The sequence below is a fragment of the Coccinella septempunctata genome, chromosome 4, assembly GCF_907165205.1.
Source record: "Coccinella septempunctata chromosome 4, icCocSept1.1, whole genome shotgun sequence".
NCBI classification, from domain to species: Eukaryota; Metazoa; Arthropoda; class Insecta; order Coleoptera; family Coccinellidae; genus Coccinella; species Coccinella septempunctata.
Window position 1 is genome coordinate 37,760,094 of NC_058192.1, and position 22,748 is coordinate 37,782,841.

The window sequence follows — 22,748 nt, forward strand, 5'->3', positions numbered from 1 at the left end:
CCAAAGAGAAAGACAGCAGAGCCTGGACAGTGCTATCGCTGTCAACGGTATGGACATGCCCAGAGCAAATGCACATTGCCATGGAAGTGCGTCAAATGCTCCGGTAATCATAGCTCCAAGGAATGTACGCTTAACAGGGAGAATGACGAACGTAATGATTCTTGCGTCCTTTGTGGAAAGCAAAGTCATCCAGCCAGCTACAAGGGATGTAGCGAATGGAAATTGGTCACGAAAAAGACCAGGAGATCGCCAAGATTAACTCAAATCACCTCGAAGCCAGCTCAAAACACTCCGAAGACAGCCCAAAACACTTCGGGAGTGAAAAAACCCCAGGGAACTACAACAAAAGCAGAGAAAGAAATATAGAAGTTTGAAAAGAAGATGGAAAAGAAGAAAACCGTCAAGAAAGCTGAAACCAAAAAGGAATTTCTGGAATCACAGAGGAATTAGATAAGTTCACGAAAAACCTCCTAATCACGATGATGCAGAATTTGGAGAAAGAAATTGAGAAGAAAATGCAACAAATTATCAAGAATATTTAATAACTGACACAATGATGAAGAAAAACATCATCATCGTCTCGTGGAACGTACAAGGTTTGAGAGCTCTCAGACCAGAACCGGAATAACTGATTGAAGAGAAGAGACCTGATATCATAGCTCTTCAAGAAACGCGACTAAACCCCAACTTACGGATGGCATTTCCCAACTATTATATAAATAAAAATGATAGACCAGACAGCACAGGTGGCGTTGCTATACTAGCAAGAAGGACCATATTGATCTCCACTTTGACAGAATATTTAATGGTCAACATATAGAAGCAATATCGATTATTGTTATTACCAGTCGAGAACATGTGAAAATAATTTCAACCTATAAATCACCAGATAAGGACATGCTGGAAGAAGATTTGTGAGCACTACTAGAAGGAAGGTATCCAAAAATCATAATTGGTGATCTGAACTGCAAATCACAGGAATAGAACAGTAGAGTGGAAAATACCAACGGAAGAAGACTAAAGATTTATGCTAAAAAACTGAATGCAATAGTGATAGGACCTGATATACCGACATATATACCAAGAGGAAATGTCATAATGAAAGATATCACTGAAGAAATCTCCATCGATACAATAGAGGACGGAACCAGACCAGAATCCGATAGAATTCATAGTGGGACATGGCTCGAGAAACGAAGGCGAGACTCAAACCAAAGATCGCACAGACTGGGAGAAATATAAGGATTTACTACAAGAGAAAATCTTGGAAATTCCCCAAATAAACAGTTGGGATAAATTGGATGAAGCAGTTGAAAAATTGTGAAATCAAATAAAAGAGGCCAAGGGATATCAAGGAACTGATAAGAAAGAAGAATATGTCTCGTGAATATCTCTGGTACATACGTTGAAAACCGTGCTCTGCAAGTTCTGAATTATATTGTTGAACTGGTAATTTTGTTGTAGCTGTGGGTCTTATCAGGGGTTCATTTTATAGGGTGAGAGATTTTTGACCTAATTATCGGGATTTTTCACGCCGAAAAAGTAGCATTTTATTCATTGCTTATTTCGATTTTTTCCGTTCACTCAGAGAATCGGCGTTAAACGTAGCGGGCAAAGATTATTATAGAGTTAACTATATAGAGTTAACTCTATAATCTTTGGTAGCGGGGTAAACTCGCTGTTTAGACAAGTGACATTCGGTAGTCGAATTCCGCGTGCGGTAACAGCGTCATTCGTGCTTTTTGTTACCAGATTGTGCAGAAACCTTATATTAGAATCAGATTTTGATGATTATTTTTTTATAGATAGAAACTTATAATTCAGTAGCTATAATTTTTTGAAATGTGCGTTAAATGCACTCAATTATGACAGCTGAATGTTCGTTCACTGTAATTCGTAATTAATTCGAATGTTTTTCTCAACAAATTTGGGTTTTGAGATCATTCATTGGGAAAATGTGCATAATTGATAAGTTTTGGCCAAAAATTTATTGAATCATTTGGACGTTAGGTTAGGTTGTTAGGTTGGGTTAGGACAGTGAAAAAACAATTTCATACATGAAAATATAATTTTTGTGGATTTAAATGTAGGTTTAAAGGACCGAAAGGTGAAAATATAATATTTCATGATAATATAATGATAATGCAGGTATTCTGATGAAATTTTCGAAAAATCGTTCCTCTCAAATCGAAAGTTTGTTCCATATAAAGAATTCTATCTTTATGAATAACCATTAAAATCTGAGGTGCGGCATAAATCGAAGTTCTACTCTTCCTTCAATTATTTGAATAATCGTACGATCTGGCAATGAACCGAACCGTAACCGAGTTATAGTACGAGATCCCACTGCAGAATCACTACGTTCATTACGTACACAGTCAAACACACAATTTTACATACGTTTATGGATAGGAGAATACACTGATAACACCGCAGCCTGTCAAAAGGGGCCGCAAGTAATTTTAATTAAATTAATGTTAATCAATATTCGAAGAGAAATTTCGTTCACTCCGTATTGAAATAAAATATCATCCACATCATAGCAATGCATGTAGAGAATACTAAAATCCATGGCTGCCGTTGCACACTTGGCCGCAACTACCTCGCAGCCAGGTGTAAGCAGGTAACATTTCGAAGTATTTCTACGTTCATAACGTACACGGATGTTTTTGATATCAAATTAAAGCTAATTTTTTTTCGAATATGATGATATATGGCTGCCTGTGAAAAAATGGCCGCAAGTTAGGTCTGCCATCTGTTGAAAACGCGAGATATCCGAAATAAAGTAAGAGAGAGTTCGACTCATTCTACACCATCGGGTTTTTACCCGATGTTCCGAGTTATAGCGGCTACACACTGCCCAACTCGGTCGGGCCGACAAGCCGACTTGGTTGGGTTGGATGTGAAATCGGTCCGTGTGTAGCTATGACCGCCGACAGAGGATTTGTAGGGTCTTGTCGGATCCAACCGCACGACCGACCGACCAAGTTGGATCGTGTGAAGCTCAGTCGGGTGGAAACGAGGCAAACGAGCTCATTCTGTATTCAGATGTTGACTGGAGAGGTATTCGCTGCTGCAAAAATGGCCGTCACCATTGATCCGAGCGATGTATACTTCAGCGATCGTGAAATTCAACTGACCAAGTTGGAAGGCGGTCGTGCCGTCTGTACGCAAAGCCCAATCTGGTCGTCCCGACAGTTGGCTCGACCGAGTTGGGTAGTGTGTAGCCGCTTTAACACTGATATAATGGGATCTTTCACACGTGTTCCGGTTTAGTTTCGCACCGGAAAACAACCGGATTGCACTTTCGGCGGCGCTTATCGCCGCGAGATTTCCACCGTACGGATAAAACCCGATGAATAATTTTTCATCCGGTTGTTTTCCGCTAAAAACTCGGTTTCTGGGAACTCCCATACAGGTTGAAAATGTATTACGTACCTCAGCTAACAAATCTTCAGATGATGAAGATAAGTCTGATTGCGACGACGATAATGACAACTGCGATTATGAAAGCAGCGAGGAATCGGAGAAAAATGTAATATACTGATGTTAAAAATTGGAGGAATTTTTAACCCAACTCTACCACTCGATGCACATCTTTAGCAACTCAGTGACTACGTTTATCGTTACATGCTTCTGTGAACGTAACCTTAAAATCGCTGTCAATCAGCTGTTCAAAAAAAACCGGTGGAACCTGTTGAATCTGTTCAATTTAATTCATTCTCTTTAGATTCTTCGTTCGCTCAAGTGAATTGGAACTTGGTCTAAATTCTTAACGTGATTTTTAGTGCACTCTCAACTTTTTTCAATCAGCTCAAATCTAATAATATTATTTTATATTATACTAATCAATCGATCAACATCTCAAAAAGGTACAGTATTTTTTTCACTCAACAAAAACTGTAATCATTTTTTGCATGTGTCACGTTAGAATATCATTCTACATAATTTTCCTATCAACATTCTCTCCATCGCTATGCATTTTCTCACAATTACATTTGCAATATTCTGCTCTACATCTCTCTATCATATTTGCATGTATATTTTCTCAATTTTCTCCAAATCTCTCATTCAACCACGTGCTCAATGTACCTAACTGCTTCAACCTTCTCAAAATGCATCGATATTCCACTCGCTTAAAATCACATCATCTCGAAAACCACTCACATTTTAATTTCTCTAGTTTTAGCACCAAGTTCACATTTCACACCACTCTATTAAAAGCTTATATACTTGTATTCACTCTCATTTTGTATACATGTCACCTCAGATTAACTTTACACCTCTTACGATCAGACTTCTCAGGCCTCTTAAGTTTCAGGTACCTCTACGCTCAAGTTGGACACTTCGAAGGCTTCTCATAGACCAGATCGAAATCCATCTCACTACACTCAGCACTCCGAACAAAGGAATACACTCAATTAACTCTCTTGGACAGACTGGTTTGTGATAATGCTCGAGGAGGTCCAATCTGATTTCAACTCAATAAGTATAATTTATTATACACTTTTGCATGTCTCTATTACCTGAAACTTATGATACCTTATTTATTTTCTCTAACGTTGTGAACTGCTCTTCTTGTTTCATCTCAATTATGAATACTATTCATTAATTCTTTCTACGTTTACAATATTTTATTTCTCTACATTGCATTTGTAACACAACTCACCTCAATTTATGTACTCTCATACAACACCTTCTGCTTTTCTAATAGATTTGCTATTCCTGTAAGCGTTGGTAATCATCTCTCTACATTACATTTGTAACACAACTCACCTCAATTTATGTACTCTCATAAAACACCTTCTGCTTTTCTAATAGACTTGCTATTCCTGTAAGCGTTGGTAATCATCTCTCTCTCATTCTGTCTCATTATACCTGTCTCACTACATTACATATCTCTAACTTTTCAAGTTGTCACTGCAACCTTCTGTTTTTCTGATAGCGAGACAGTTTATGAAATCGTAAACTCTATCACTGTAAACGTTGTGCTTGCATGATAACACTCACATCAATTCATAACTATCAAGCTCAATTATTATGCAACTCAAAATACATGGACACGTTTTTAAGTAGATCTATCTCAATTCTCTCAATTCTTATCAAACACATAATAATTGATCTTGTTACTCGATACATGATATTCACTCAACCTGCTCTTTCTCTCAAGCAAATACAACGTTGATTTTCTCGTTGAAACATTTCTTTCAAATTCTCTCAATAACTTCTCAATACTTGTAAATAGGTTCACTCTGTTTAGATGTTGTATATAATTTTACTTCATGCGAGTGTCTATTTATTATGTGACGTGTTTGATATACAATAAAGATTTTATTTTACCATCTCCAACTCAATCATTTGGTAACAGTCCACTTTTAAGTAATTGCCAAAAATCTCAACACCCAGATTTTTGAACAACTGATTTGAAATATCACTTGATTCAAGTGATACTTAGTGAATGAACAATTTTTTGTTATGAAATAAATCTCTTTATACTTCAAGTTTTTTTCATAGTATCCATTAGGTAATTATAATTTTGGATTAAATGTAAAGTCGTTTCTACTATTGTTTGAACCCCTTGCTAAAAACCCTATCTATCGACGCACAGAACACAACTGATTCTCCGAACTCGCACAAGCTTACGGAGCTTCTGAGGGGTACTTCGATACCTATGGAGAATCAGGATGATATGAATATATATATATAAATATGAATATGCGCAATGGCTTTGAATACTCACACGGCTAGCATACACATTCCTAATCTAACGAGTGGCGTTGCGCGCCATCTCTTTCACTTTATTTCGAATATCTCGCGTTTTCAACAGATGGCAGACCTAACTTGCGGCCATTTTTTCACAGGCAGCCATATATCATGAAATTCGAAAAAAAATTAGCTTTAATTTGATATCAAAAACATCCGTGTACGTTATGAACGTAGAAATACTTCGAAATGTTACCTGCTTACACCTGGCTGCGAGGTAGTTGCGGCCAAGTGTGCAACGGCAGCCATGGATTTTAGTATTCTCTACATGCATTGCTATGATGTGGATGATATTTTATTTCAATACGGAGTGAACGAAATTTCTCTTCGAATATCGATTAACATTAATTTAAATAAAATTACTTGCGGCCACTTTTGACAGGCTGCGGTGTTATCAGTGTATTCTCCTATCCATAAACGTATGTAAAAATGTGTGTTTAACTCTGTACGTAATGAACGTAAGGATTCTGCAGCGGGATCTTAGACTATTACGGACCACCCCGAAGCCCACTTGTTTAAACAGCGAGTTTACCTCGTGGCCTCACCAGTCTGTCCCTAAAGTCTTTCTTATAGGCCCAAGGAAGTGAAGTGTGTCTTTTCTGTTAATCCTCGGCCAGTAGCCTGTGCTCGATAGTGTTTCATTATGCCTGCATCCTGTCTTTTCTGCGTGAGGACTGTTTCGAGCAGTCAATTATCCATATCGTGCTCAAAATGCGGAAAATATTTTCACGCTTCTTGTGTAAATCTATCAGAGAAGGAGTTATCCCTGTTGAAAAGCAGTCACAGATGTAGGTGGGATTGTACTGGATGTTCCTCTAGTGGGCGCACCACGCGAAGTCGTACTGGCAGTTTTTCTATTTCACCAACGCCGACTGCCGCAGTCCCTGATCCCGATTCATCGAAAAGTCAATTAATTACTCTGGAACATTTTAACTTGTTTATGAACCAAATGAAGAACCTGATTGCTAGTGTTGAACGTGTTGAAAAACGACAGAACGACTTATTTTCTCAGCTAGCTGTTTGCACTTCTTCTTTAAGTGATCATTCAAGGATCCTATTCGAACATCAGAGTTCTCTGGAGCGATGCTTCGAGGATGTTGAGACGGTCAATCGATCTCAGGCGACCATATCTGAAGATTTGTCTACAATCAGAGAGAGGGTGTCTACCCTGGAAAGCGGTTTGTCTTCATCTTCTCGACCTCATTCTGACGTTCTTTAGCGTATTAGGAGGTCACATTATTTTAGTCGATGTATCTGAAAGTGGAGATGGCTCCCAGGATGTGGTGCTTGCTGGGGAGATTGTTGATCACATCCATAAACACTCTAGTTCCAGCTTGGTGGCGGTGACACGACTGCCGGCTAGAAATACTTCAAGACCACGTTGGCTGAAGGTATCATTTTCCAACCCTGATGTTGTGACTCATATCTTGAGGAACAAACTTTATCTTCGCTGGAGTCCACAGTACAGAAACATTTCTATACAGGATGTCGAATGGAGAAGACTAATTGCAAATTAGTGAGCTCTCCTCATTGCGCAAAGAGCTTAAGACAAGACAGTCCGGAGGAGAGACGAATCTCACAATGAAGTATGTAAAGGGCTGTCCTAAAATCGTAACTACCACTGTAAATGTCTCTCCGGGGACTTCGAAAAAGAACTAGAAGTCATGTCATGGCCGATTATGTATACAAACGTTCAATCGCTGGGTTCTAAGTTCTCTGAACTACTGTCATTTGTTCAATCTCATCGTCCTTACATCATTAAGGCGCATTTATACCAAACGAGCATTATTCGCGAACACTGTTTGCAAACAGTAGTACGGGCGGTGTAAACAGTCATCGGCGTCGAACAGAGTTCGCAAACCCTGTTTTCGAACGTTTCAGAGAGCTCGAGCTCATTCGCCGGTAAAGTAACGTTTCATTATAAGGCAGTGTTTGCGAACAATGCACGCAATATGCACAGGCGGTGTAAACACTCATCGACGCCGAATAAAGTTTACGAAGCCTGTTTTAAAACGTTTTAAAATGCTCGATCCCGTTCCGTCTCATGTCGGTAAACCGACGAATCATCAAAGGGATTCAGATTTCCTTGCACATCTGGCGTCATATCATCGAAATCACCGGTGGACCGTGATAAGTTATTGGGTCTTGGTATTTAATTTATTTTGAATTTTGGTGAGATCTCTTGAATCGTGATTTCATAATTAATCAATCCATTTGAAATGGAGTCCATTTACGATGGCTTCACAGACAGACGATAATAATTTTCGATATTGATGGTTTTGAAATTCGGTAAAGGTACATGATACCATAAGAATCTCCCGTAGCCTAGGCTGACCAGATTATCCAATGTTCAATGACCGACGGACCTGATCAAAAGAAACATTTTTTTTTACCATTTTTTCCGATTCAACCCTGATAAGAAGATATAGCCATTTTAGGTTTTCATAATGAGCTGTGCCATCCCTGGAAAAACAAATTACCTTCAAAATAACTAAATGAATCTGTGACGTCTGTGGATCTTTCAAAAAGAGTTGCATTCGGTCAAAATTACCCAATTTTTCGAATTTCACAGATATCTTTTATTTTTGAACTTCAAATTACTCGAAAACTATATTTCCAAATTCATTTCATTCGATAAAGCCTAGAAATAACATTTTTTTATATTTTTTAACAACCTGTATCTTTTAAACCGAGCCGATTCGGAAAAAACGGTATAGGAAAAAAGTGTTTCTTTTGACCTCAAGATTCTACTGTGAAATATTTGTACGAGTCTATAAGACTCACCCAGTATATGATTCCAGCTACTCAGTTTCCTACAAGGTATGGCGATAAAAAAAATCTATTTATTGAAAATAGAGAAATAATAAAAGTCTATTACAACACAAAAACGAAAATTTAATAATATTAATATAATGGTTGTGCATTACACTGTGGAATGAGAAGAGTGCTTCAGGCGTTTCTAGAGAAGCTTCTTCATCCCCAAAATTTGAATGCCTCAAATATTTGGTCAGGGAGGAAGACGCTGCTGCATTAAATTTTTTTTTATGTTCGTAACTTGAAACATGCCTTACATTATCTCTTCTTCCTCCAAATGCAATCTGAATTGGCCCAAACACTTCGTACATTGGACTTCAGAATCAAGTTTTGTGTTTTAAAAAATGGAAATTCTTTCGAAAGATCTTCCATAAATTTGCACTTTCTTTTTTTACTATCCATCTCAAATGATCTTGACAAAAATACTGAATTAAATTTTGACGGACGTTTTCCAGTGACGGACTTCTTGGACGATTGACGGACTGTCCGTCACAATGACGGACGTCTGGTCACCCTACCGTAGTCAAAAATCGTTAGTGCCAGTCTAACCGACGCTGGAAATGCTCTCTCGATGATTGGTGTCTTTCTTGACACTTTTTCCTCAATTTTGTCCGATAATGACATGCGGCAGAAATTTCTAAAAAGTTCAGTTTCGTCCGCTCTCAAGTCATCTAGAAGCTGGGTATAATTTCTTCCTTTCAGAAAAGAATTCACCCAGGTTGTTCGTCTCCTCTTTTGGCGTAGAGTTCATTTGAGAGATTATTACTGTCAGAGACTCTGAGTACTATAGATTCAGTAGAAATTGCAATTTATTGCAATTTTTACTAATTGCATTATAGATAATGAGGGTTCCATGTCGGTGCACTTTAGAGAGACCTCGTTGAATTATCAAGAACAACTGCTCGTTCGGACAGGCGCGGGCTGTGTGAACACCTCCCATTCTGAGTTCTCGAACGTTTGAAAACATTTCAAAACGTTTCGAAACGTTTTGAAACGTTCGAAAACAATGCTCGTTTGGTGTAAATGCACCTTTATGCTAACAGAAACTTGGCTCAAACCCTTAACCAGTGACAGCATTCACTCTTTTCCATCCTATACACTCTTTCGTGATGACAATATGAATGCCATTGGTTATTGTGGAGTCTGTATCTATGTAAGCGACTACATCTCTGACAACTTTTCCATTGATGTTGTGCACAGGGACTGGTCTGGAATTGATAATCTGTTTGTGGACATCTCGTGTAAAGATTTCTCAATCACCGTCCGTGGGGTGTATATATCGTCCACGACCTTGTGCTTATCATCACGTTTTGTCTGATTTTTTGTGTGAACTATCTTCAACAAAGGATAACATTTTAGTTATTGGAGACTTTAATTGCCCGGACCTTCACTGGCCTCTTATACACGTTCCTCCGAGTACCTCATCATCGTACCCTTATTTACTGATTCTGGATTGCAGCAGCTCGTTCTGGAACCGACCAGATATAGAAGTGGTCAAAAACCCTCTTTGTTGGATTGGATGATTTCCTCCGATTCCAACCTGATTTCTAGGATAGACTATCTAAGACCGTTTGGGAAGTCTGATTATGTTGTCCTGACTGCAATGCTCCAGATGACTTCTTTACATACTTTACCTCGGCATACCAGAACGATCCCCATAATAAGATATGAAGCAGTAAACACCGAGCTTCATGGAATCAGCTGTAGGGAACTGTTCAACAGATGTTAGGATTTCGATGATGTGTGGAACAGCTTTATTGATAATATGAGGTCTACGCTCTTAAGGTTCACTAGGAAAAAAACTCAACCCACTAAATACTAAAACCTTGGATGAGTCAAGATATTCTGAAAATGATCAGACGCAAAAAATCTTTGTGGCAAAGATATCTCCGTAGTCAATCGGTTTCAGAATACCGCAACCACAGATCCTACTCCAACTTCGTTTCATCTGCGCTTGATAAGGCTAAAGCCTCCTATGAGACTCGTTTTGCTTCGAGCAATGATAGAAAGAAATTTTTCAAATATATGAGAGCAACGATGAACTCGAAAGTTTCTGTCCCGTTGGTCAGGAATTCTGCAGAGCAAGTTTCTGAAGATGTCAAGGAGTCCGCGGATTCACTGGCTGGGGTTTTGGCTGGCGTCTACCACCGATTTAGCAGCCTTACAGAGAAAAATAAGGACGATGCTGACTAAACACAATAAACATAAACCCAAAAGCTCAATAGAATAGAGATTCGCTGAGCCCACTGTGGTTCTGCATGGCCCTGAATACCTTGTCTCATATATTGAATTTTACGAACTACGGATTTTCCATCAAGAGCGGCAGTAGAACTATGATGAAACTGAATCATCTCCTTTACATGGATGATTTGAAACTCTTCGCATCTACCAAAAAACAAATGCAACAGATGCTGAAAATGGTGGAAGGATTGTCGGAAGACATCAAAATGGTCTAGTTTGGACTAGAAAAATGTCGACTGCTGAACATAACGAGAGGGAAAATTGAAGATGGTACGTTCAAACTCAAGGAAGGTGCAGAAATTGAAGTATTGAAGGAAGGGGACACATACAAGTATCTAGGCATAAAGCAGGCAAGAAAAATCAATCAGACCCAGATGAAGAAAGAATTAACGGCAGAGTTCACCCGAAGATTGGGAAGGATAATGAGAACTGGTCTTAACAGCAAGAATCTGATAAAAGCGATTAACACCTACGCTTGCTCGGCGCTGAGCTATTCATTTGGTATCATCTCTTGGACGACCACCGATTCAGCAGCTTTACAGAGAAAAATAAGGACGATGCTGACTAAACACAATAAACATAACGCCAAAAACTCAATAGAACAGACCGAGCTGCCACGACATCTTGGGGGTAGAGGAATTGTTGATTTGTCCAACCGTATGACCCAGGAAATTGAAGGACTTCGAAAATATTTTCTGAGCAAGGCTACTTCATCAGAACTCCATCAAGTAGTTTGTGTTGCTGATACTTCTACACCGTTAACGCTACAGCAGGACCACTTGGAAACCGTCGAACACTCTGCAGAAAATAAAATGCAGAAACTGATTGGCAAACCTTTGAATGAAAGGCACCAGAACGAGGTCAACAATAATTACGTGGACATATCTGCGTCGAACTACTGGTTGACTTCCGGAAGGTTGTTTCCTGAGACAGAGGGCTTCATGCTCGCCATCCAGGATCAGGTGATTCCAACAAGGAACTACATGAAACATCGCCAAGGATGCCTCAGTGGCGGATGATAGCTGTCGTTATGGCTGTGCGACACATGAAACTATCCACCACATCACAGGGGGATGTCAGAAGTTCGCGGGCACGGAGTACAAAAATAGACATGATGCTGTTGCCAAGATTCTTCACCAAGAATTGGCACTAAAACAACAACTTCTAAGTTCGAAAAAGGTTCCTTATTACAATTACCATCCGGATGCTGTGTTGGAAAATGAACATCACAAGCTCTACTGGGATCGCACGGTTCTCATAGACCGGAAAATAACCCACAATAGACCAGACCACATATTGCTCAATAAGGATGAAGACACAGCACTATTCATCGACATGGCAATTTCAAATAATAACAGTCTTCTAGATAGGCGCACTGAAAAAATTTCAAAATACAGAGATCTCGAGGAACAAACCAGAAGACAGTGGAAGCTGAAAGATATCAAGACCATCCCTATTGTCATTTCATCTACAGGCCTGATACCGAAGAAACTACTAGAGAACTTGAGGAAACTTCAGTTGGACGAAAATATTTATAAAGTCATGCAGAAGGCGGTACTGCTCGGAACGGCGAGAACTGTACGCAAGTACATGGGAAATTCAGAGGAACACCGTCTGCTCCGACAGGAAGTGCGGGTGGAGCAGGAATCCAACCGGCGGCAGGGAGCCGAGGAGCGACCCGGACCCGACCACCACCACAAGCCCGAAAACCTGGAAAGGGCTCCAACAGAGCTTAATCCTTTTGATATCTGAGATATCTGGGATAAGTGAATTTTCCTCTGGAGAGGAGTGTGAAAGCCGCAAGGCTAAAGTCATAATAATACTTTTATTGTTATTTTCCCAAATATACAAATCTTACAGCGTTTTCTTACACCTCAAACTAGAAGGAGGGGAGTTAAATATATTTGAGAGTTCGCTGTTACATTCTGACCTATTAATTGATTGTTTTTTTTATTTTTATCTTAGTTAGTTCTGCGATTATAAAAGAAGTCTTCTCAAATGTTTTTTATAGTTGGAGACTGTTCAAGATCCAGAGAAGAGATTGAGTTCATAACATGAGCAATATTGTAAAAAATTGATCTCTTGAAAATCTGTTTTCTATGTTGAGGTACTGTCAATAAAGCTCTTCTTCTAAGATTTAAATTATGAACATCAGTTCGATACGTCAGCCTCCGATGGAGGTACGCAGGAGTTGCATACTTCATTATCTTGAAAAAGAAAAGGGCCATGTGTACCTGAGCCCTATTGCCCATATTCAGCTAGCCAGATTGTTTTAGAACCGGAGATATGTGTTCCCTACGTCGCACACCATATATTAGCCTTAAGCATGAGTTCTGAACTTTCTGAATTCGGTATCGATCGAGGATATCCAAACAAGGCACAAAAACACTACTACTAATAAGTGTGAGAGGACGAGTTTATCGCAGAGCATCTTTTTTATCCCCTGTGACAGGTAGCTTCTGTGACTATATATCATTATTAAATTATAGTATGTCACTCTCAATTTATTGGTGACATGTTCCCTAAACCGCATCTTAGAGTCTACCATGAGACCAAGACTCTTCCCATAGTTTGAATAAGGAAGACACTCATCATCAAGTTTGATTTTGATTGGTTCCGAGAAACACTGGAGAAAGATTTCAAATCCGCGTTAATCCTATCCTCAGCAAGATGAATATCCTCCTCAGGAAAAGAAAGGTAGACCTGCTTGTCATCCACATAGAAATGCGATCTACAGTATCGGAGGTATGAACGAAACATGATGGTGTATACAATAAACAAAAGAGGGCCCAGTGTACTACCCTGAGGAACCCCCCTCTCAAGATTCAAGGGCGATGAACAACGACCATCGAGCACAACCCTCCTCGCACGCTCCGCCAAATACGAGGCTATCATACGAAGGGAGCTGTCTGCAAAACCTATGTAGCGAAGTACCACAAGCACGATCTCATGGCTGATCGTATCAAAGGCCTTGTTGAAGTCCAGCAGGACCAACAGCGTTATATCACCTCTATCATATGCCCTGAAGATATCATTAGTAGCATCAGCAAGGGCACTTTCACAGCTGTACCCTCTCCTAAAACCTGATTGTCTTAAAGGCAGGATATTATTTACATCCAAGAAATGCCTTACCTATCTGCATTTCTATTATTCGCTCGAGCACTTTGGAGAGGGTAAGGAGGATACTAATAGAGCGCAACTGACCATACTCCACTCAACTTGAAGTTGAGAGTATTAAGAGCACAGGAGAGGTCAAAAAATATTCCAGCTACCTGCATATTTTTTTCTAAACATTTATATATAATTTCAATGAAGCTAATTTCAGCTGTTTGAGTGGAATGAGAGTTTCTGAACCCATGCTGAGCTGAGTTTAATATTTTGAACCTACTGAGATAATCAACCATTCTCGCATAGACGACTCTTAAATACTTTTGAATCGACACTTAAAATTGGTATTGGACGATAGTTTGTTATATCGTGGATAATTCCTTTCTTGAAAATGGGGACAACAATAGATTCTTTGAGAAGCTTTGGAAGCTTTCCTGATGTTACGGATATGTTTATCAGATTTGCTAAGTGATGGCTAATTGCTGGAGAAATCTCTTTTAGGATCCTAACTCAAATGCGGTCAATTTCCCAAGGAGACACGGGATAAAAAAGAAATTGGTGTTTAGGGATAGTAAGTACAAGAAAGTGATAGATTATTACCATAGCAAGTGTACAGTCTTTCTCTCGCTGTGGTGGAAAAATATCCAGCAAACAGGCTAGAAACTTCTGTAGGTTCAGAGAACACTGTACCATCCAACTCAATGGACATGGGATTATTACTTTTGTCTGGTCTGCCAATGATGTTGTTTACAATATTCTAGACCGTTTTGCTTTTATTTTTAGAATTAGCTATCCTTGAACAATGGGCATTTAGTTTGGTGGACTTTATTGAGTAATGATTAGTTTTTTGTTTCTTATAGTTTTCGTAAGTGATCTTCGAACGGGTGTTCCTATGTAGCCAATATAGATTATTAAGGTTTTTCTTACTCTCCAGTATTTCCAATGTTACCCAACTTTTCTTTCCTAATACATTATTGATCTTTCTTAGAGGGCAACATAAATCTAAATAGTAATTAATAACACCAATGAACATTTCAAAACATTGATCAATATCATCTTCCCTGTAAATTTCGTCAAATTCACACTCTGATAGACATGTTACTAGATTAAAGATACAATCCTGACTCAAATCTTGAACTAAGGACATTTTAGATTTATGATTATATATAGGGTCCAAATTGAGCTTGAGAAGTATAGCTCGATGATCACTCAAAAACAGCGACACTATAATTTTCCAGATGAGCATTCGTGATGATATAATCAAGTTCAGAAATAGAGATCCTACCGTTACTGTATGTGAAAACTTTAGTTGGCTCTGTTGATGTGACCTTTAAACGAAAACAATCCATCAATTCGTTTAGTAACTTGAAATCGCTTGAATTAGGACTCAAGTAATCTATTTTTAAGTTTCCACACAGGAAGACATAATCTATGTGATCAAAACAAGCCTGAAGGGCACAAAACAGTTTTTCAAAAAACAATTCGAGATTTCCAGTGCCAGGTCTATAAATACTTATGATACCCAGACGGGAGTTCTCAGCAGATACTGAGATACCACACATCTCTATATGCCTTTCTACAGAGAATTCCGAGACGGGAAGTTTATTCAATTGCAATCCCATCCTGGTATACAGCATTGAGCCACCGTGTTGCCTTCGTTCGCGACAAAAATAATCCGCTAGGTCATAACCCGCAATTGACACAACACTGACACTACCCGAACTACACCAGTGTTCAGCCACACTCAGCACATCAGGGTTAGTTTCCTCCACAAGTACTTCCAGCGTATCAATTTTATTGGAAATAGACTGAACGTTCAATTGAAAAAACTTGAATTCTCCATTATTTGAATAATTTGAGGGGGAACTCAATCCAGTCGTTCTTTGTATTTCCCACGCTGGAAAAAACGGTTTACATTGACCTTATTAGGCCAATTCGAGCTCACGAGAGCTTTCTCATATTCCGAGGCAGAAATCAGGACTTTAAATGATGAATAAGAGTCCGGGTATCTTGAATTTAATTTTTCACAAGTGATGTTGGAGAAATTCTTTTTCAGAAAATCTCGTCGGTATCGAGGCCAGTTGGGGGAGGGGAGGGAGCATATTCTATATTTTCCTTGTAACAAAAGTGTCACATAGTTTCCGCCATATTTGGAAGGGCCAACTGTGGCGGGAATTTGGTTTATTTGAATTTCTTCAATTCGAAGTTTCTTCGGTTCAGTTTTAATGACAATTGAATTCGGAAAATTTGAAAGTACCGATCTGAAGTGTCGAAATAATATGAAAAAAACTCGCTAAATGAATTGGTGGGCTGAATTCCCAACAGATTGAAAAATTTCATCCCATAATTGTTGTGCCACACTTTCCTTATTATGAAAAATATTTTTTCCGGAAAAAAAGATGACTAATTAGATTTATGTTTTCAGTAACATTAGACCATTTATTTTTGTTGTTAAGGATTACATTTTCTTAACAATTTCACTGTGACAATTAAAATTGAATTGAATAATTTACTACCCGATATATTTTTTATGTACGGTGAGAAATTTCCCTTTCTCTTTTCGTAAAAAGAAATGGAAGTATTCTTAAAAAGCAACAATTAAGATTGGAAAATTTGCTCCTATAATGGGGCTACTTCTTTCTTATTTAAATAAAAGTATAAGTTACCTAATTAAAAAATAAAAACAACAGTATCAAAGTTTCTTGTTTACATTATCCATAAATAATCAAATCTCAAGTCACATAAGTCAAAGTGCCATAAAATTGCTTTACATATCATCATCAATGAATTTTTTCATTCCCAATCCCAAAGGAATGAAAAATTTGTTTCTCTTACAGTTAATCAACTTTTCAAATTCCATAAGCATGAAAATATCATAATTATACAATGAAAACACAGATAATAAAATTATTAATATTTATTTTAATGGAACAAGATATGAACAGGAAATAATTTACAGAATGTACAAGTTATCCACAACATAAACATATACAATATTCCGACCAACTTCACAATCCCTGGGATAGGATATTGTGTGATTTATATTTTGAAGTGGTTTTCTCTAGAACATTTGTTTCATCTACTTCATTGAGTGTAACTTCATCAAGGGAGTCTTTTAAGGTTGATGGAACCATCTTAATCACCATGGAATTCTCAAATGCCCGTGGTTCAACAGGTGAAGCTTCCATTTTATGAAAGGTAGCTCTGAGAACCTGAAATTTAGAATCACCAAATTAATTAACAATAAATAATCAGTGACAGGTAGGGAAGTGATTGACCAGCCATTGACAAAAGCTTTGTAAGTTTATAATCTCTATTATTACCTTATCGATATCATCTTTGAAAGAAATGGAACAAATACTTGCATGGGATGATGGTAACTAATTTTTACAGATTGCCTGAATCCACAGGGTTCTTCTTTCAGGGTTCAGAGGAAACCTAGGAAACAGAAAAAAGTAGAGAAAAAGGTATTAGTTTATTTTGGATATTCGAGTTACTGGTATCATGTATTTCTTGTCTCCAGCAGGAAGATTTGATAGCAGACGATAAATAGCAATTACATCTTGTTGTATATATATATATATATACATACAACTAATTATACTACACAACAGTAGTAGAAAGTTAGAAACTTACTTGTGAAATGTAACTCCAGCTTTAATAAGATTAACTTTGGATGCATTAGAATATATACCGAACCAGAAATCATTTTGTACCATACAATACTTCTTTCCACTACAAAACTGAACAACAAATCACAGCCACTGAAGTAAAATTAAGTAGAAACAACTAAAAATCCAAAATTTAAAGAGTTTGAAGTCGGCCATATAGGGATGGGCAATCTTTGTTTTGTTTATGTGACACTTTTCAGACCTTATGCCCCCTCCACTCTTTTCCTACCTCCATGGTAGGAAACATGAACATTCTCGTTCATGTCGAATCGATTTCGATTGATTCCTAACCGAGACGGAGGGACCGGCAGTTGAAAATGTTGCAATAACCACTTTCTCCGCAAACGTTGAGCGATGGGGAGCATCAGTTACAGCACGCTCAGAATTCACACAATCAGTCGAACCTGAGTCCATGCGCCGGCCGCACCTTCGCCGCTAACCTGCTGAAGTCGCCTATCTCGTGTATCACGTGTTGGCAATACTTCGCTGAATTTATTTACACTGCGCAAAAAAATTAACGCACATTATGGAAATCTCAAATTTATTCTACAGCTGAAGGTGTTCTCAATAATAATTATTTTTATCAGAATTATGCATGCATATGCTATCCACTTTCACCGGTTTTCTTCAATACAGATGTTCTTTCCCAGCAGGAATAAAAAAAGATGATATTATCAGATTTTGAATGTATTGGCTTCATTTTAAAACAATACTCTTCTTTATGCATAAGAACCATTGGTTCTTATGCATAAAGAAGAGTATTTGCTTTTACTATAATACTGTCTTTGTCAGTTGCTTATAAAATGTATAATAATAATAATAATAATAATAATAATAATAATAATAATAATAATAATAATATAATTTCAAAATACAGAGATCTCGAGGAACAAACCAGAAGACAGTGGAAGCTGAAAGATATCAAGACCATCCCTATTGTCATTTCATCTACAGGCCTGATACCGAAGAAACTACTAGAGAACTTGAGGAAACTTCAGTTGGACGAAAATATCTATAGAGTCATGCAGAAGGCGGTACTGCTCGGAACGGCGAGAACTGTACGCAAGTACATGGGGAATGCAGAGGAACACCGTCTGCTCCGACAGGAAGTGCGGGTGGAGCAGGAATCCAACCTACAGCAGGGAGGTGAGGAGCGACCCGGACCCGACCACCACCACGAGCCCGAAAACCTGGAAAGGGCTCCAACAGAGCTTAATCCTTTTGATATCTGAGATATCTGGGATAAGTGAATTTTCCTCTGGAGAGGAGTGTGAAAGCCGCAAGGCTGAAGTCATAATAATAATAATAATAATAATAATTTCATCGATGTGGCGATTCCAAATAATAACAATCTTCTAGATAGGCACACTGAAAAAATTTCAAAATACAGAGATCTCGAGGAACAAACCAGAAGACAGTGGAAGCTGAAAGATATCAAGACCATCCCTATTGTCATTTCATCTACAGGCCTGATACCGAAGAAACTACTGGAGAACTTGAGGAAACTTCAGTTAGACGAAAATATCTATAGAGTCATGCAGAAGGCGGTACTGCTCGGAACGGCGAGAACTGTACGCAAGTACATGGGAAATGCAGAGGAACACCGTCTGCGCCGACAGGAAGTACGGGTGGAGCAGGAATCCAACCTACAGCAGGGAGGCGAGGAGCGACCCGGACCCGACCAACATCATGAGCCCGAAAACCTGGAAAGGGCTCCAACAGAGCTTAATCCTTTTGATATCTGAGATATCTGGGATAAGTGAATTTTCCTCTGGAGAGGAGTGTGAAAGCCGCAAGGCTAAAGTCATATTTATTAATCCTTTCAGATACCATAGCGATATATAGGACAGGTCAAAGAGAGAAGAAAAAAAAAAAAGAAAATTCACAAATAATAATACAACTATCAACTTAATTGATCTGAAAAAAATTCTCTTGGCTCATAGTAACCCTTAGAACATAATAGCACCTTGATTTCTTTCTTGAACTGTCTATCATTCAACTTTTTAAACCTGCTTGGTAGATGATTATAGAGAGAAATTCCGGCAAATTTAGGTGATGCCCTGAATTTGGTAGTTGTGTGCATTGGTATACTCAATAAATTGCCATGCCTTGTTCTATAATCATGAAAGTCTGAACATTTCTCCAATTTGGATAAGTTAGCTCGTACGTACAACAGACAATTCAACATGTATATACACGGCAACGTTAAAATTTGAAAGTTCTTGAAGACGTCTCTGCAAGAATCTTTAGGCCTCAGACCAAATATTAGGCGAATAATCTTCTTCTGCGTGACAAATACACGATTACTCTCCGATGATGCTCCCCAAAGAAGAACATTGTAGTTCAGATGACTGTACACCAGAGAGTAATACACGCTGATGAGGGTCTCAATTGGAAGTGACTCTCTTAATCGGTGTAGTGCGTAGTAGGATTTGTTGAGAGTCTTACACAAATGATCCAAATGAAAGTTCCATCTCAAGAAGCCGTCGACGTAAAGACCTAGGAACTTCACACACTCCACGGTTGTTATACTGCCTCCCGACATATTAATAATCAGCGGTGTAGACTGTCCCATTTCCCGATTCTGGAACTTTATAATCTGAGTCTTACTGGAGTTCATAATGAGCGAGTTTTTACGACACCAAGCTTCAAATCGCTGAATAAGTTCTTCACAAATTCGTATGAGATCATCTATACTTTTCGCTCGTACTGCTATGGATGTATCGTCCGCAAAAAGAATTAGTATGCATGCAATTAGGTATTCCGGTAAATCATTGATGAACAATAAAAAGAACAGTGGTCCCAAGACTGATCCCTGAGGGACACCCAGGTTACAGAAATATTTTTTGGAAGAACAATTGCCATAATCTACAAATATTGATCTATCAGATAGATAACTGAGAATCCAGTTAAGGAAAACTCCCCTGAATCCCATCTGATACAGTTTATCCACTATGAATTCATGCCTCAAGCAGTCAAATGCACGTGAGAGGTCGAAAAAAACTCCCATTACATGATCACCCTGATCGAGGCAAACGTGTACAAACTCAATAAACTCGGTACAGGCAGTCTGCGTTGATCTGCCCACCCTGAAACCGTGTTGATGGTTAGACAAAATGGAAAACTTCCTCAGATACCCGCACATGCGCTGATAAACAATTTTTTCAAAAATCTTAGATAATGGACTCAGAATTGAGATCGGACGATAGTTCGCTATGTTATTTTCAGCATCTCTTTTGTGTATTGGTATCACTTTGGCAAGTTTTAAAATTGATGGGAAGCACCCAGAATCAATCGATTGATTAAAGAGGAAAGTTAGGTGATCAGCTATAAGAGGGGCGATCGTTTTTAATATTCTAATTGAGATGCCATCATGGCCCATGCTTCCACTATCTTTTAAACATTGAATTGTAGATAGGACTTCATCACTCACCACTGGAAAGAAGAAGAAGTTATGGGTAACGAGTTTTTGCAACGTACAACTGTCAGACAGGACATCACCATAATGATCACGAAGGGACCGCTCATTTACCTCCGAGAAGTATTCACCGAACGCCTCACAAACCCCTCGTGGGCAAGATATTACTTTACCATCCAATTGAAGAGAGATGGTTTTATTATTCCTGGAGCGAGAGTGCAATTCATCATTAATACACCTCCAAACAGTTTTATTCACATTTGTAGACCTAGCAAAGATGTTTCTATAGTATTCTTGTTTGAAAAAGTTTAACTGACGATTATAGAGATATTTGGCGTTTTTGTACTCATCTCTAATCGACGATGAATTTGAATTCTGTACTAGCCAATGCAATTTACGTAAGTTATCTCTTGATCTAATAATCTGCGAATTGATCCATCCTGGACGAGATGGCCGAGAATTTTTATGTATCTTCATGGGGCATGCAATATTGATCAAAGACTTGAGAGTATTTAAAAAGCTATTAAAATTATCATCAACAGACTGACCACAATAGGTGCTATCGAAGTCAGTTTCAGCGATGAGGGAAAATAGATAGTTCAAGCTGCCTTGTGAAATCGTTCGAGACGGTTGAGTACGTAACGAGCAGGATTTGACGGATGTATTCAACAAGTACTCTAAAAAAACTGCCTTATGATCACTTATGAATGGTTCTTTCACAGAGACATGAAACCTATCACGGATTACATTTGTAGCAATATAGTCTACCTTACTGACTGTAGTAACGCCGTGTTTGTTGGTGAATATTCTAGTTGGTTCACATGAGCCAAGATTCAAACCATAACTTAAAAACAATTCATCCAATATTTTCTTGCGATTGTCATTCAAGAGTAGGTAGTTAATATTAAAATCACCACATAAGAATAGTACATGGGAAATAGTAGTACAATAGTGTAGGACGTATTCCAGAGTACGCAGAAAAATCATCAAATCGCCGGATGGAGGTCTATAGACACTAACTATACAATAAATTACATCTCCCAACTTTACTTTAACAGCACATAGTTCACAATGCATCGGCACCGATAGCTTATCTATATTTAAAGGGTGAGTTTCGTATACAGGACGAGCGTATATCGCACATCCTCCATGTTCACGTTCAGATCGGCAATATTGAGCAGCGATGCGATAGCCAGCCAGATTCATATAGAGGATCCTTTCTGGTGGACACCAGTGCTCAACGACGCTGATAAAATCAGGACCAGTCAAATTAAGAAAGACTTCGATTCGGGTTATTTTGCTGATAATGCTTTGTACATTTAGTTGTAATATTCTTAACTTATTGGTGGATGTAATGGAGTTCTCCGTAGGCAAGTTGTCATTGATCCCGTTTTTCAGTGACCAAGTTACGGGATCGTAGAAAAAATTTATTAATCAGTATCCCCTCGGGCCAAAATGGTGGTTCCATTACAAGAGACTGAAATTCAGATGGAAGAGTCAACTTGAACGAGGAATACATTTCCGGTTGCTTCGAATTCAATTTTTCGATGTGCAAATCAGTGACATTATCTCTCAAAAAATTCTGTAGATCTTCGGTTGTAGTTGAAGGATTAAGTCTCGATACGTGAATGTGAGATAATCTTTTCTTAGGAACACCCACAAGAGCTGTCGAACTCGAGGAACCAATTATCGGTTTGAACTTAGTCATCCTCTTTGCAGGCTCTCTTTTAGGT

General features: G+C 38.5%; 1 protein-coding gene and 1 long non-coding RNA gene across 5 annotated transcripts in view; both read right to left on the minus strand.

The window, feature by feature from the left end:
- Positions 1 to 22,748, minus strand: part of LOC123312511 (ras-like GTP-binding protein RhoL) — a 340,108-nt gene that overhangs the window by 146,988 nt on the left and 170,372 nt on the right. The gene's annotated exons all lie outside the window — the stretch shown is intronic.
- On the minus strand, positions 16,829 to 21,343 carry LOC123312517. 2 transcript variants are annotated; one of them, XR_006537635.1, is made up of 4 exons: positions 21,333 to 21,343; positions 17,563 to 17,768; positions 17,250 to 17,364; positions 16,829 to 17,138 (listed from the first exon to the last, which is right to left on the minus strand). It is a non-coding gene; the product is annotated as an uncharacterized LOC123312517 (long non-coding RNA). The 2 variants fall into 2 exon arrangements; XR_006537634.1 differs by lacking the exon at positions 21,333 to 21,343 and having other exon boundaries at positions 17,563 to 17,845.